Source organism: Ranitomeya variabilis, chromosome 2 (assembly GCF_051348905.1).
Source record: "Ranitomeya variabilis isolate aRanVar5 chromosome 2, aRanVar5.hap1, whole genome shotgun sequence".
NCBI classification, from domain to species: Eukaryota; Metazoa; Chordata; class Amphibia; order Anura; family Dendrobatidae; genus Ranitomeya; species Ranitomeya variabilis.
Genome location: NC_135233.1, coordinates 124,625,077 through 124,642,819, shown reverse-complemented (window position 1 = coordinate 124,642,819; position 17,743 = coordinate 124,625,077).

Here is a 17,743-nt window from a genome sequence, read left to right as displayed (position 1 = left end):
AGCAGTACACAGGTCTGCTACCACAGCAGTACACACAGGTCTGCTACCACAGCAGCACACACAGGTCTGCTACCACAGCAGTACACACAGCTCTGCTGCCAAAGCAGTACACACTGCTCTGCTGCCACAGCAGTACACACAGCTCTCCTACCACAGCAGTACACACAGCTCTGCTGCCACAGCAGTACACACAGCTCTGCTGCCACAGCAGTACACACAGCTCTGCTGCCACAGCAGTACACACAGTGCTGCTACCACAGGAGTACACACCACAGCAGTACACACAGCTCTGCTACCACAGCAGTACATAGTAAATATAAGAAAACTGACTGAACAGTGAACAGCAATATAGTCTGAACTGGTGCATAACCAGAAAAGTCATATAGCAAATAGATCAATGGCTGCACTCAAAATTTACTGTGCTATGGCAAGGAAATGTGCAATACATGAAATGTGAATAATAATAATAAAATCCGTTTTGAGATTACCTTGACGTTTGGTGGATGGGCTCACAACTTTTGGCCAAATCTTGTGCTAAGAATCTCATGTGTTTTTTCATAAATTTCCCAAGCCATTATACTATTCACATTTCATGTATTGCACATTTCCTTGCCTTAGCACAGTAAATTTTGAGTGCAGCCATTGATCTATTTGCTATATGACTTTTCTGGTTATGCACCCGTTCAGACTATATTGCTGTTCAGTCAGTTTTCTTATATTTACTATGTACTATTTTTTCTGACTTGAACACCCCGCCCTTCACCATGCTGTGATTTTAATTACATCCAGACACAGTTGGTTCTGAGCTTCCTATAAAAGCAGGCTTTACCATGTTATTAGCCATAGGTAAGTGTTCACACTAGGCAGTCAGCTCAGGTACCCATCCGTTTTGAGATTACCTTGACGTTTGGTGGATGGGCTCACAACTTTTGGCCAAATCTTGTGCTAAGAATCTCATGTGTTGTTTCTTAAATTTCCCAAGCCATTATGCTATTCACATTTCATGTATTGCACATTTCCTTGCCTTAGCACAGTAAACTTTGAGTGCAGCCATTGATCTATTTACCACAGCAGTACACACAGCTCTGCTACCGCAGCAGTACACACAGGTATGCTACCACAGCAGTACACACAGCTCTGCTACCACAGCAGTACACACAGCTCTGCTACCACAGCAGTACACACAGCTCTGCTACCACAGCAGTGCACACAGCGGTGCTACCACAGCAGTACATGCAGCGGTGCTACCACAGCAGTACACACAGCGGTGCTACCACAGCACTACACACATCCCTGCTACCACAGCAGTACACACAGCTCTGCTACCACATCAGTACACACAGCTCTGCTACCACATCAGTAAACACAGCTCTGCTACCACAGCAGTGCACACAGCGGTGCTACCACAGCAGTACATGCAGCGGTGCTACCACAGCAGTACACACAGCGGTGCTACCACAGCACTACACACAGCCCTGCTACCACAGCAGTACACACAGCTCTGCTACCACATCAGTACACACAGCTCTGCTACCACAGCAGTACACACAGCTCTGCTACCACAGCAGTACATAGGTCTGCTACCACAGCAGTACACACAGGTCTGCTACCACAGCAGCACACACAGGTCTGCTACCACAGCAGTACACACAGCTCTGCTACCACAGCAGTACACACAGCTCTGCTACCACAGCAGTACACACAGCTCTGCTACCACAGCAGTACACACAGCTCTGCTGCCACAGCAGTACACACAGCTCTGATGCCACAGCAGTACACACAGCTCTGCTACCACAGGAGTACACACCACAGCAGTATACACAGCTCTGCTGCCACAGCAGTACATAGTAAATATAAGAAAACTGACTGAACAGTCAACAGCAATATAGTCTGAACTGGTGCATAACCAGAAAAGTCATATAGCAAATAGATCAATGGCTGCACTCAAAATTTACTGTGCTAAGGCAAGGAAATGTTCAATACATGAAATATGAATAGCATAATGGCTTGGGAAAATTATGAAAAAACACATGAGATTCTTAGCACAAGATTTGGCCAAAAGTTGTGAGCCCATCCACAAAACATCAAGGTAATCTCAAAACGGATTTTATTATTATTATTCACATTTCATGTATTGCACATTTCCTTGCCATAGCACAGTAAATTTTGAGTGCAGCTATTGATCTATTTGCTATATGACTTTTCTGGTTATGCACCAGTTCAGACTATATTGCTGTTCAGTCAGTTTTCTTATATTTACTATGTACTATTTTTTCTGACTTGAACGCCCCGCCCTTCACCATGCTGTGATTTTAATTACATCCAGACACAGTTGGTTCTGAGCTTCCTATAAAAGCAGGCTTTACCATGTTATTAGCCATAGGTAAGTGTTCACACTAGGCAGTCAGCTCAGGTACCCATCCGTTTTGAGATTACCTTGACGTTTGGTGGATGGGCTCACAACTTTTGGCCAAATCTTGTGCTAAGAATCTCATGTGTTTTTTCATAAATTTCCCAAGCCATTATGCTATTCACATTTCATGTATTGCACATTTCCTTGCCTTAGCACAGTAAATTTTGAGTGCAGCCATTGATCTATTTGCTATATGACTTTTCTGGTTATGCACCAGTTCAGACTATATTGCTGTTCAGTCAGTTTTCTTATATTTACTATGTACTATTTTTTCTGACTTGAACGCCCAGCCCTTCACCATGCTGTGATTTTAATTACATCCAGACACAGTTGGTTCTGAGCTTAATATAAAAGCAGGCTTTACCATGTTATTAGCCATAGGTAAGTGTTCACACTAGGCAGTCAGCTCAGGTACCCATCCATTTTGAGATTACCTTGACAGTTGGTGGATGGGCTCACAACTTTTGGCCAAATCTTGTGCTAAGAATCTCATGTGTTTTTTCATAAATTTCCCAAGCCATTATACTATTCACATTTCATGTATTGCACATTTCCTTGCCTTAGCACAGTAAATTTTGAGTGCAGCCATTGATCTATTTGCTATATGACTTTTCTGGTTATGCACCAGTTCAGACTATATTGCTGTTCAGTCAGTTTTCTTATATTTACTATGTACTATTTTTTCTGACTTGAACGCCCCGCCCTTCACCATGCTGTGATTTTAATTACATCCAGACACAGTTGGTTCTGAGCTTCCTATAAAAGCAGGCTTTACCATGTTATTAGCCATAGGTAAGTGTTCACACTAGGCAGTCAGCTCAGGTACCCATCCGTTTTGAGATTACCTTGACGTTTGGTGGATGGGCTCACAACTTTTGGCCAAATCTTGTGCTAAGAATCTCATGTGTTTTTTCATAAATTTCCCAAGCCATTATACTATTCACATTTCATGTATTGCACATTTCCTTGCCTTAGCACAGTAAATTTTGAGTGCAGCCATTGATCTATTTGCTATATGACTTTTCTGGTTATGCACCAGTTCAGACTATATTGCTGTTCAGTCAGTTTTCTTATACTTACTATGTACTATTTTTTCTGACTTGAACGCCCCGCCCTTCACCATGCTGTGATTTTAATTACATCCAGACACAGTTGGTTCTGAGCTTCCTATAAAAGCAGGCTTTACCATGTTATTAGCCATAGGTAAGTGTTCACACTAGGCAGTCAGCTCAGGTACCCATCCGTTTTGAGATTACCTTGACGTTTGGTGGATGGGCTCACAACTTTTGGCCAAATCTTGTGCTAAGAATCTCATGTGTTTTTTCATAAATTTCCCAAGCCATTATGCTATTCACATTTCATGTATTGCACATTTCCTTGCCTTAGCACAGTAAATTTTGAGTGCAGCCATTGATCTATTTGCTATATGACTTTTCTGGTTATGCACCAGTTCAGACTATATTGCTGTTCAGTCAGTTTTCTTATATTTACTATGTACTATTTTTTCTGACTTGAACGTCCCGCCCTTCACCATGCTGTGATTTTAATTACATCCAGACACAGTTGGTTCTGAGCTTCCTATAAAAGCAGGCTTTACCATGTTATTAGCCATAGGTAAGTGTTCACACTAGGCAGTCAGCTCAGGTACCCATCCGTTTTGAGATTACCTTGACGTTTGGTGGATGGGCTCACAACTTTTGGCCAAATCTTGTGCTAAGAATCTCATGTGTTTTTTCTTAAATTTCCCAAGCCATTATGCTATTCACATTTCATGTATTGCACATTTCCTTGCCTTAGCACAGTAAATTTTGAGTGCAGCCATTGATCTATTTACCACAGCAGTACACACAGCTCTGCTACCGCAGCAGTACACACAGGTATGCTACCACAGCAATACATACAGCTCTGCTACCACAGCTGTTGTGAATCTGCTTTTGGGCTCCCCTGGTGGTTGCTGGTGGTACTGGTGACTTGTGTGTGCTTTACTGTCTCAGTTCACCTGCTCCCATCAGTATTTGGGAGTTTCCTATTTAACCTTGCTCTCCAGTCATTTCCTTGCCGGTCATCATTGTAACTAGAGCCATTCGGTTGCATGTTCCTGCTACTAGTCTGCTGATCAGCTAAGTGGACTCTTAGTCCTTTTCTTTTTGTATCTTTTGTCCAGTTTACAGTTCTGTGATTCTCTGTAGCTGGAAGCTCTTGCGGGCTGAAATTGCCACTCCTGTGTCATGAGTTGACACAGGAGTTTTAAAGTAATTTCAGGATGGTATTTTGAAAGGGTTTTCAGCTGAACGTGAAGTCCCCTTTTGTATTCTTCTGCTATCTAGTAAGTGGACCTCTCTTTGCTAAATCTACTTTCATACTGTGTATGTCTTTTCCTCAGAACTCACCGTTATTATATGTGGGGGCTTCTATCATCTTTGGGGTATTTCACTAGAGGTAAGCCAGGTCTGTTTCTTCCTCTACCAGGCGTAGTTAGTCCTCCAGCTGGCGCGTGGCATCTAGGGTTAATCGTAGGTATGCTCCCTGGCTGCTATTAGTTGTGTGGTAGATTTAGCTCACGGTCAGCTCGAGATTCCATCACCCAAGAGCTCATCCGTTATTTATATGTTTTTGACGTTCCCTTGCCATTGGGAACCATGACACACAGCAGTACACACAGCTCTGCTACCACAGCAGTACACACAGCTCTACTACCACAGCAGTGCACACAGCGGTGCTACCACAGCAGTACATGCAGCGGTGCTACCACAGCAGTACACACAGCGGTGCTACCACAGCACTACACACAGCTCTGCTACCACAGCAGTACACACAGCTCTGCTACAACAGCAGTACACACAGCTCTGCTACCACAGCAGTGCACACAGCTCTGCTACCACAGCAGTACACATAGCTCTGCTACCACATCAGTACACACAGCTCTGCTACCACAGCAGTACACACAGCTCTGCTACCACAGCAGTACGCACAGCCCTACTACCACAGCAGTACTCACAGCGCTGCTACCACAGCAGTACACACAGCGGTGCTACCACAGCAGTACACACAGCTCTGCTACCACAGCAGTACACACAGCTCTGCTACAACAGCAGTACACACAACTCTGCTACCACAGCAGTGCACACAGCGGTGCTAACACAGCAGTACATGCAGCGGTGCTACCACAGCAGTACACACAGCGGTGCTACCACAGCAGTACACACAGCTCTGCTACCACAGCAGTACACGCAGCTCTGCTACCACAGCAGTACACACAGCTCTGCTACCACAGCAGTACACACAGCTCTGCTACCACAGCAGTACACATAGCTCTGCTACCACATCAGTGCACACAGCTCTGCTACCACAGCAGTATACACAGCTCTGCTACCACAGCAGTATGCCCAGCCCTGCTACCACAGCAGTATGCACAGCGCTGCTACCACAGCAGTACACACAGCGCTGCTACCACAGCAGTACACACAGCTCTGCTACCACAGCAGTACACACAGCTCTGCTACCGCAGCACTACACACTGCTCTGCTACCGCAGCAGTACACACAGGTCTGCTACCACAGCAGTACCCACAGCTCTGCTACCACAGCAGTACACACAGCTCTGCTACCACAGCAGTACACACAGCTCTGCTACCACAGCAGTACACACAGCTCTGCTACCACAGCAGTACACAGAGCTCTGATACCACAGCAGAACACACGGCGCTGCTACCACAGCAGTACACACAGGGCTGCTACCACAGCAGTACACACAGCTCTGCTACCGCAGCAGTACACACAGCGCTGCTACCGCAGCAGTACACACAGCAGTGCTACCACAGCAGTACACACAGCGGTGCTACCACAGCAGTACACACAGCTCTGCTACCACAGCAGTACACACAGCTCTGCTACCACAGCAGTACACCCAGCTCTGCTACCACAGCAGTACACACAGCTCTGCTACCACAGAAGTACACACAGCTCTGCTACCACAGCAGTGCATACAGTGGTGCTACAAAGCAGTACACACAGCACTGCTACCACAGCAGTGCACACAGCGGTGCTACCACAGCAGTACACACAGCGGTGCTACCACAGCCGTACACACAGCGGTGCTACCACAGCAGTACACACAGCGCTGCTACCACAGGAGTACACACCACAGCGGTACACACAGCTCTGCTACCACAGCAGTACACACAGGACTCCTACCACATCAGTGCACACAGCGCTGCTACCACAGCAGTACACACAGCACTGCTACCACAGCAGTAAACACAGCTCTGCTACCACAGCAGTACACACAGGGCTGCTACCACAGCAGTACACACAGCTCTGCTACCACAGCAGTACACACAGGCTGCTACCACAGCAGTACACACAGCTCTGCTACCACAGCAGTACACACATATCTGCTACCACAGCAGTACACACCGCTCTGCTACCACAGCAGTACACACAGGTCTTCTACCACATTGGCAAACACAGGTCTGCTACCACAGCGGAACACACAGCTCTGCTACCACAGCGGTACACACAACTCTGCTACCACAGCGGTACACACAGCTCTGCTACCATAGCAGTACACACAGCTCTGCTACCACAGCAGTACACACAGCTCTGCTACCACAGCAGTACACACCGCGCTGCTACCACAGGAGTACACACCACAGTAGTACTCACAGCTCTGCTACCGCAGCAGTACACACAGCTCTGCTACCACAGCAGTACACACAGCTCTGCTTCCACAGCAGTACACACAGCTCTGCTACCACAGCAGTACACAGAGCACTGCTAAGACAGCAGCAGCAGTACACACAGCGCTGCTACCACAGCAGTACACACAGCACTGCTACTACAGCAGTACACACAGCTCTGCTACGACAGCAGTACACACAGCTCTGCTACCACAGCAGTACACACAGCTCTGCTACCACAGCAGTACACACAGCACTGCTACCACAGCAGTACACACAGCTCTGCTACCACAGCAGTACACACAGCTCTGCTACCACAGCAGTACACACATTCACTAGGTCCCCCCGTGTGGTTCTGGGATTTTTGCTCACCGTTCTTGTGATCATTTTGACCCCATGAGGTGAGATCTTGAGTGGAGCCCCAGATCGAGGGAGACTATCGGTGGTCTTGTATGTCTTCCATTTTCTTATTACTGCACACACAATTGATTTAATCACGCCAAGCTTCTTGCCTATTGCATATTCAGTCTTCCCAGCCTTGTGCAGGGCTGCAATTTTGTTTCTGGTGTCCTTCAACAGCTCTTTGGTCTTTACCATAGTGGAGTTTGTAGTGAGACTGTTTGAGGTTGTGGACAGGTGGCTTTTATACTGATAAAAAGTTCAAACAGGTGCCATTACTACGGTAATGAGTGGAGGACAGAGGAGCCTCTTAAAGAAGAAGTTACAGGTCTGTGACAGCCAGAAATCTTGCATGTTTTTAGGTGACCAAATACTTATTTTCCAACATAATTTGCATACTAAATTTTGCCAAATCTGACAAGGTGATTTTCTGGATTTGTTTTCTCATTTTGACTCTCATAGTTGTGGTCTAACTATCATGTTAATTACAGGCCTCTCTCATCTTTTTAAGTGGGATAAATGGCACAATTGGTGGCTGACTAAATACTTTTTTCCCCACTGAATGTGCCAAGTTCTCTACATCCAACACTGTCTCCTCCATGATGATGACCCTCCATCTCATACTCCCTGTTGTGAATTCCGTTCTCGGGCTCCCTCCTGTGGTCATGAGCGGTATTGTGTGAGTTTGTTCTGGGGCTCCCTCTGGTGGCCTTTAGCGATATGGTTGGTCTTGGCTGGGCTCAGCGTCTTCATTTTCTGCTATGCTGAGGCCTATTTAATTCACCTGGCCCTTCATTTGTTGCCTGCTGTCGGTGTATTCAGTCCTGTTTCTGAGAGCTCCTGAATATTCCTTGTGACCAGTCTCCTGCTGGAGAAGTTAAGTTTGTTTGTTCATTTTGCTCATTATTTCCTTGAAAACGTTTCTCTGTATATGATGAGTTCAGTCCAGCTTGCTTATATGTGATCTTGTGCTTGCTGGTTAGTTCTGGGGTGCAGAGTGCGCCCCTCACATCGTGAGTCGGTGTGGGGGTTCTTGTATTCTCTGCGTGGTTTATTTTTGTTAGTTTTTGTACTGACCGCACAGACTCCTATCTATTTTCAGTCTATCTAGTGTTAGCGGGCCTCATTTGCTAAACCTGTTTCATTTCTACGTTTGTCTTTTCCCCTTAACTCACCGTTATTATTTGTGGGGGGCTGACTAAATCTTTGGGGTTATTTCTCTGAGGCAAGTGAGGTCTTTGCTTTCTCTCTAGGAGTAGTCAGTTTCTCAGGCTGTGAACGTGGCGTCTAGGATTTTAGGAACGCTCCACGGCTGCCTTTAGTGTTTGTGGATAGGATCAGGATTGCGGTCAGTATAGCTTCCACCTCCCCAGAACTGGTCCTATATTCTGGTCACATGTGTCAGGTCAGTTTTGAGATCCTACCACTGGATCATAACAGTACAGCAGGCCCGAAAGTGTTAATGCAGCAGAAGAGGGAGAAGAGAAATCCTGAAGTCATTTTTTTTTCTTCCTCTGCACTGTGTTTTGCATCTCCCCTCCCCTTAATCTTTGGGTGGTTCTGAATTCAGTTGCAGATATGGACATTCAGAGTCTGTCTTCTAGTGTGGATCATCTCACTGCAAGGGTGCAGGGCATTCAGGATTATGTAGTCCGCAGTCCTATGTCAGAGCCTAAAATACCAATTCCTGAACTGTTCTCCGGAGATAGATCTAGGTTTTTGAACTTTAAGAATAATTGTGTTATTCCTTTCTCTGAGACCTCGCTCCTCAGGTGACTCTGTTCAGCAAGTTAAAATTATTATTTCTTTGTTACATGGTGACCCTCAAGATTGGGCATTCTCTCTGGCGCCAGGAGATCCTGCATTGCTAAATGTGGATGCGTTTTTTCTGGCGCTAGGAGTGCTTTATGAGGAACCAAATCTGGTAGACCAAGCAGAGAAGGTTTTGCTGGCTCTCTCTCAGGGTCGAGATGAAGCAGAGGTTTACTGTCAGAAGTTTAGGAAATGGTCTGTGCTCACTCAATGGAATGAGTGCGCCCTGGCGGCGATTTTCAGAAAGGGTCTTTCTGAAGCCCTTAAAGATGTTATGGTGGGGTTCCCCACGCCTGCGGGTCTGAATGAGTCAATGTCTTTGGCCATTCAGATTGATCGGCGTTTGCGGGAACGCAAACCTGTGCACCATCTGGTGGTATTTACTGAGCAGAAACCTGAGCCTATGCAATGCGACAGGATTCTGACCAGAGTTGAACGGCAAAACCACAGACGTCAGAATGGGTTGTGCTTTTACTGTGGTGATTCAACTCATGTTATCTCAGCATGCTCTAAACGCACAAAAAGGTTCGCCAAGTCTGTCACCATTGGTACTGTACAACCTAAATTCATTTTGTCTGTTACTTTGATTTGCTCTCTGTCATCCTACTCAGTTATGGCTTTTGTGGATTCAGGTGCCGCCCTGAATTTGATGGAATTGTCATTTGCCAGGCGCTGTGGTTTTATCTTGGAGCCTTTACAATTCCCTATTCCACTAAGGGGAATTGATGCTATGCCATTGGCTGAGAATAAGCCTCAGTATTGGACTCAAGTGACCATGTGCATGGCTCCTGCACATCAGGAGGTGATTCGCTTTCTTGTGCTACATAATTTGCATGATGTTGTCATGTTGGGTCTGCCATGGCTGCAGGCTCATAATCCAGTCCTGGATTGGAAAGAAATGTCTGTGTCAAGTTGGGGTTACCAGGGAATTCATGGCGATGCCCCTTTGGTGTCAATTGCTTCTTCTACTCCTTCTGGGGTCCCTGAATTTTTGTCGAACTACCAGGATGTATTTGATGAGCCCAAATCCAGTGCCCTACCTCCTCATAGGGATTGTGATTGTGCTATAAATTTGATTCCTGGTAGTAAGTTCCCTAAGGGATGACTTTTTAATTTATCTGTGCCAGAACATGCCGCTATGCGGAGTTATATAAAGGAGTCCTTGGAGAAGGGGCATATTCGCCCGTCCTCGTCCCCTTTGGGTGCGGGGTTCTTTTTTGTGGCCAAGAAGGATGGTTCTCTGAGACCCTGTATAGATTATCGCCTTCTGAATAACATCACGGTCAAATTTCAGTACCCCTTGCCACTGTTGTCCGATCTGTTTGCCCAGATCAGGGGGGCCAGTTGGTTCACCAAGATAGATCTTCGAGGAGCGTATAATCTTGTGCGCATAAAGCAGGGCGATGAATGGAAAACAGCATTTAATACACCCGAGGGCCATTTTGAGTACTTGGTGATGCCTTTTGGGCTTTCTAATGCCCCCTCTGTGTTTCAGTCCTTCATGCACGACATCTTCCGAGAGTATCTGGATAGATTTATGATTGTGTACCTGGATGATATTTTGGTCTTTTCTGATGATTGGGAGTCTCATGTGAAGCAGGTCAGGATGGTATTTCAGGTCCTGCGTGCCAATGCCTTGTTTGTGAAGGGCTCTAAATGTCTCTTCGGAGTCCAGATAATTTCCTTTTTGGGCTTTATTTTTTCTCCTTCTACTATTGAGATGGATCCAGTCAAGGTCCAGGCTATTCATAACTGGACTCAACCTACATCTGTGAAGAGTCTTCAGAAGTTCTTGGGTTTTGCTAATTTTTACCGTCGCTTCATCACTAATTTTTCTGGCGTGGTTAAGCCTTTGACTGATTTGACCAAGAAGGGTTCTGATGTGACGAATTGGTCTCCTGCGGCCGTGGAGGCCTTTCAGGAGCTGAAACGTCGGTTTTCTTTGGCTCCTGTCTTGCGCCAGCCCGATGTCTCTCTTCCCTTTCAGGTCGAGGTTGATGCTTCTGAGATTGGAGCAGGGGCTGTCTTGTCGCAGAGAAGCTCTGATGGCTCTGTGATGAGACCATGTGCTTTCTTTTCAAGAAAGTTTTCGCCTGCCGAGCGGAATTATGATGTTGGTAATCGTGAGTTGTTGGCAATGAAGTGGGCATTTGAGGAGTGGCGACATTGGCTTGAGGGAGCCAAGCATCGTGTGGTGGTCTTGACTGATCACAAGAATTTGACTTATCTCGAGTCTGCCAAACGGTTGAATCCGAGACAGGCTCGTTGGTCACTGTTTTTCTCTCGTTTCAATTTCGTGGTTTCATATCTTCCGGGTTCGAAAAACGTGAAGGCTGATGCCCTTTCTAGGAGTTTTGTACCTGACTCCCCGGAAGTTTCTGAGCCGACTGGTGTCCTCAAGGAGGGGGTGATTTTGTCTGCCATCTCTCCTGATCTGCGACGGGTGTTGCAGGAGTTTCAGGCCAATAGACCTGACCGTTGTCCACCGGAGAGACTGTTTGTCCCGGACAGATGGACCAGTAGAGTTATTTCCGAGGTTCATTCTTCAGTGTTGGCAGGTCATCCTGGGATTTTTGGTACCAGGGATTTGGTGGCAAGGTCCTTTTGGTGGCCTTCCTTGTCGCGGGATGTGCGTTCCTTTGTGCAGTCCTGTGGGATTTGTGCTCGGGCCAAGCCTTGCTGTTCTCGTGCCAGTGGATTGCTTTTGCCTTTGCCTGTCCCGAAGAGGCCTTGGACGCATATTTCCATGTATTTTATTTCGGATCTTCCTGTCTCTCAGAGGATGTCTGTCATCTGGGTGGTTTGTGATCGTATTTCTAAAATGGTCCATTTGGTACCCTTGCCTAAGCTGCCTTCCTCCTCCGATTTGGTGCCACTGTTTTTTCAGAATGTGGTTCGTTTACATGGTATTCCGGAGAACATTGTGTCTGACAGAGGATCCCAGTTTGTGTCCTGATTTTGGCGATCCTTTTGTGCTAAGATGGGCATTGAATTGTCTTTTTTGTCGGCCTTCCATCCTCAGACGAATGGCCAAACCGAACAAACTAATCAGACCTTGGAAACTTATTTGAGATGTTTTGTTTCTGCTGATCAGGATGATTGGGTGACTTTTCTGCCATTGGCTGAGTTCGCCCTCAATAATCGGGCTAGTTCTGCTACTTTGGTTTCACCGTTCTTTTGCAATTCTGGTTTTCATCCTCGGTTTTCCTCGGGTCAGGTTGAGCCCTCTGACTGTCCTGGGGTGGATTCTGTGGTGGATAGGTTGCAGCAGATTTGGAACCATGTGGTGGACAATTTGACGTTGTCCCAGGAGAAAGCTCAGCGCTTTGCTAACCGCCGTCGCTGTGTGGGTCCCCGACTTCGTGTGGGGGATTTGGTATGGTTGTCTTCTCGTTATGTCCCGATGAAGGTTTCCTCTCCTAAGTTCAAGCCTCGTTTCATCGGTCCTTATAAGATTTTGGAAATCCTCAACCCTGTGTAATTTCGTTTGGACCTCCCAACATCGTTTGCCATTCATAATGTATTCCATAGGTCTTTGTTGCGGAGATACGTGGTGCCTGTGGTCCCTTCTGTTGATCCTCCTGCTTCGGTCTTGGTCGAGGGAGAGTTGGAGTATGTGGTGGAGAAGATCTTGGATTCTCGTATTTCGAGACGGAGGCTTCAGTACTTAGTTAAATGGAAGGGCTATGGTCAGGAGGATAATTCCTGGGTTGTCGCCTCCGATGTCCATGCGGCCGATTTGGTTCGTGCCTTTCATTCGGCTCGTCCTGATCAGCCTGGGAGCTCTGGTGAGGGTTCGGTGACCCCTTCTCAAGGGGGGGTACTGTTGTGAATTCCGTTCTCGGGCTCCCTCCTGTGGTCATGAGCGGTATTGTGTGAGTTTGTTCTGGGGCTCCCTCTGGTGGCCTTTATCGATATGGTTGGTCTTGGCTGGGCTCAGCATCTTCATTTCCTGCTATGCTGAGGCCTATTTAATTCACTTGGCCCTTCATTTGTTGCCTGCTGTCGGTGTATTCAGTCCTGTTTCTGAGAGCTCCTGAATATTCCTTGTGACCAGTCTCCTGCTGGAGAAGTTAAGTTTGTTTGTTCATTTTGCTCATTATTTCCTTGAAAACGTTTCTCTGTATATGATGAGTTCAGTCCAGCTTGCTTATATGTGATCTTGTGCTTGCTGGTTAGTTCTGGGGTGCAGAGTGCGCCCCTCACATCGTGAGTCGGTGTGGGGGTTCTTGTATTCTCTGCGTGGTTTATTTTTGTTAGTTTTTGTACTGACCGCACAGACTCCTATCTATTTTCAGTCTATCTAGTGTTAGCGGGCCTCATTTGCTAAACCTGTTTCATTTCTACGTTTGTCTTTTCCCCTTAACTCACCGTTATTATTTGTGGGGGGCTGACTAAATCTTTGGGGTTATTTCTCTGAGGCAAGTGAGGTCTTTGCTTTCTCTCTAGGGGTAGTCAGTTTCTCAGGCTGTGAACGTGGCGTCTAGGATTTTAGGAACGCTCCACGGCTGCCTTTAGTGTTTGCGGATAGGATCAGGATTGCGGTCAGTATAGCTTCCACCTCCCCAGAACTGGTCCTATATTCTGGTCACATGTGTCAGGTCAGTTTTGAGATCCTACCACCGGATCATAACACCTCCCGCTCTTCCTCCTTATTCCCCTCTTCAGCAAATCGATGTAGGAAAGATGGGATGAAGCTTGAAGCCTCCACCTCCTCCTTGTTACCCAATTTGCGCTGAGCAGATGAGATGAGGCTGGGTAGCATCTCCCTGTCTCATGTCTTCCTCCATCTCTTCCCGGTCCACATGCAAAGCTTCATGTTTACTTGTGAGCAGCAACTGTTTATGTAGGCACAGAAGCTAGATCATTACACTGATTATGGTGTCATCACTTGTGGAGTCCTCAAAGTCTTGGAGAACCACACATTTGTCAGACATCCATGCCTACTCTTCAGTTATTATGTGCATAGGCTGACCATAATACCCATGGGCGTTTTGGAGCTGGTATTCAACAACTGGCCTCTGATTCTTACAAAGCCTTGCCAGAAAGGCTGGTGAGTCGGTGACCTGGAACTTGCGTGCACTGCTGTAGCACTGCCAGAGCGGCGGCAGCTGTAGCTGACTTGCGGAAATGGGCGCTGATGCGGTGTTTCTTGACCAGAACCTCTGGCAAATCTGGGTAGATTTTCAGAAACCGCTGAACCATTAAGTTGAATGTGTGGTTCAAGCATAGTATGTGGGTGAGCTTGCAAAGCTTCACAGTTGAAACCAGGTTACAGCAATTATTACACATGAGCATGCTTGGTTGAAGGTTCAGCGGCAAAAGCCTCAGATCTGTCTGGTCTGTTATTCCTTTCAATAACTCTGTGGTTGCAAATTACCTTTTTTTGTCTCAGAACTGTCTTTAAAAAAGTCCCAGACTGGGGAAAGCCTTACTCTTTGACAGAAAAATTCACGAGTGTCAGTGCTCTGCGGAACAGTTGCTTGCCTTCTCCCTCCGGTCACCCCACTGCCTCTTCCTGCCTGCTTCAGTGCTGCCGATCTTTCCTCTTCAGCTCTATTGTCCTCGCTCCTCATGCCAGTTTCCCCAGTTGAGGCAGTGACTTCGTCATCCACCACCTTGTTCTTCGACGCCACACCCTGTTCCTCCTGACTTGGTGATTTAACACTAGGACTACTGGACTCGTGACCCCGACTAGAACTACTGAATGTAGTCATTCTGACTACTGACTTGTTTTTGTTTATTTTTAGAGTTTCATTTGTGGTTATGTATTAATAATTATATTTTTTTAATGTATTATTATTGTGAGATCCAACAGTAATGCTTTGGAATGTTTTTTTTCTGATTTTTCATATTTTTCTACAGGAACTAACAAAAGTAAACTAAGTAAAACTACAACAGAAAATAGCAGTACTGGACATATATACAGTATATATTCATATAACACAGCATACAATGAGAATCACCAGTAACATATCCCTGCTGTTCTATTCGCTACCACTATACAAATATAATGTTAGTTCATTTTTCACTGGACCTATAAAAGTCTTGATGTTTTAGCTAATGTATACATTTTTTCGCAGAATTATGCTGTATGTGAACATGGTTGATCATAAACAAAAGAAAAATGAAAAAAAACCACATAATTTTTATCGTTTTCGCGTCATAAACCATTACATTGCATTATTGCTATATTCATGGATATTGCCCATTTGCAGATAAAAAAATATTCTTTCCAGCTGTAAACTATAACTAATAACATCAAGCTGTATGCAAACATAGTTTTCCCCCCCCCAAAATGCTGCTTCTTTCTATACAGTACAAAATAATTGAATAATATGACAATAAAATGTTGTATCTGCTATATACTTGTATGAGTTTTTTGAGCTCTTATGTCTGCATGTGTTCTCTTTGTCTCTTCAGCTGAACTGAAAGTAAACTTACTATCCAGACTACTGTCTACTGCTAGGACCAGAGAAAAACAACACCCTTCTTTAGCATAAAATAAGAGCCTACAGTATTACAAACAAGCTCTTTTCAGTTCAGCATTACACAGCAATAGAACCAGGTAACACAAGGAAAATGTGAAAAGTTGACATCTGAATTAAACTATTAAACTGTATGAACATCAGGGTAAATAAGATACAGTGAAAAAATTATGCACAAAACTTTACAGCAACATTTAGTGACAAAAGGACAGCAAAATATAGTAGGCAGTCAAAATGACTACCTTTAGTAATTAAAGATACATTTTGAAAAAAACGCACAATTTTTTCACCAAAATTATTTATTGTCACAAAATCTTTTTTCACATCCTATTTGAGGAAAATATAATAATTCTTGGCACTCAGGAGAAATTTGTAGAATGATTCAAAAAGTAGATTTTTATTCTAGTGCATCCAGCTCAACATATAAACGTTTTCGGTCTCGACAACTGAGACCTTCATCAGATATAGTTGTCAAATGCTGGAGGACACTGGTAGTGTGTATGAGTCACACACTGTGTGTGTAGCCGAGGAGCGGTTACCGAGTTGAGCCGGCCTCTCCGATCACATGACCTGATGACGTCACACGTCAGGTGACTCTTCCCTGTGTGCTCTTATACCCGGAAGTGCTGCGCTTCCCCTAGCAGCCCCGGGAGCTCCCTCCTGCACAGCAGCGCAGCGTCCTCTCCACCCCTGACAGCGGCAACATCCAGCGCTCCTCACTTTGCGAGTATCTCGCATTACCACAAGCGCCTATACTGCCGTCCAGTGCTTTCAGACGCATTGCTCTCCCGCTCCTCGGCTACACACACAGTGTGTGACTCATACACACTACCAGTGTCCTCCAGCATTTGACAACTATATCTGATGAAGGTCTCAGTTGTCGAGACCGAAAACGTTTATATGTTGAGCTGGATGCACTAGAATAAAAATCTACTTTTTGAATCATTCTACAAATTTCTCCTGAGTGCCAAGAATTATTATATTTGCTACTACGGGTTGGATCCCCTACTTGAGCACCTCCCAAGAATCCCTGAGTGCCGTGGCCAATACTTACTATTTGAGGAAAAGTCACCGAGTCTCAAGCCGGAATTCCGAAAAATGTAGACATTTTTCGGAATTCTGTAGAAATGTACAGAAGAGAAATAATAAGTGCAAGTAGTCAAAATGACTATACCAGTAGTCCTAGTTTTAACAACCTAACTTGTCGGCAGCTGGGTCTCATCATCTACCTCCTTAGATGAAATTTGCAGTTCCCCAAGTCAACGTCTTGTGACTGTGGTTGCTCTAAGATTTTTTGCATCACTAAGCAACATGCCCTCTTGTCTCTCTTTGTACATGAAGGATAAGAAGCTACAATCAAGAAATGAAGATGCAAAAGGATCCTTGCATTGTCCTAGTGTGGGATCATTGGTCACCCGGGACTCAACATGGAGGAAGGAGGATTAACTGATCCATACTCTTGCGTGGTGAGACTGGACCATGTAGATGACTGGGGGGTGCTGCCAAGCATGAGCATGCTGGAAGCATTATCTGCTATACAACTGACTACCTATTTGACCTGGTGTGGCTTTAGAAGTGGTGTCCCATGTTTTCCCGTGAAGTGGAACAGGAAGCTATGTTTGATGGATGGGCGTGTTTCTTTTGCTCCAGCAACAAGAATAATCACACCTGTCCCACGTCCTAGGCATCTGCAGCACCTTCACCTGCAGCAAATAAATCATTTTTTTAGTTTAAAACCATAAAACACGTTAAACTGCCTGGATGACAAATTTGATCCAGTACATTTTTTGAACATCTGTTGGGGTTTAATACCACCATAATGTAACACAAATCATGTTAAACTGTATGGTTTCAAGCCAGTAATTGTTTGTACTTTTATTTGTAGTTTAATCCCACCGTAATTTAGCACAAAGCACGTTAAACTCTATGGATGACAATATAGTCAATTTTTTC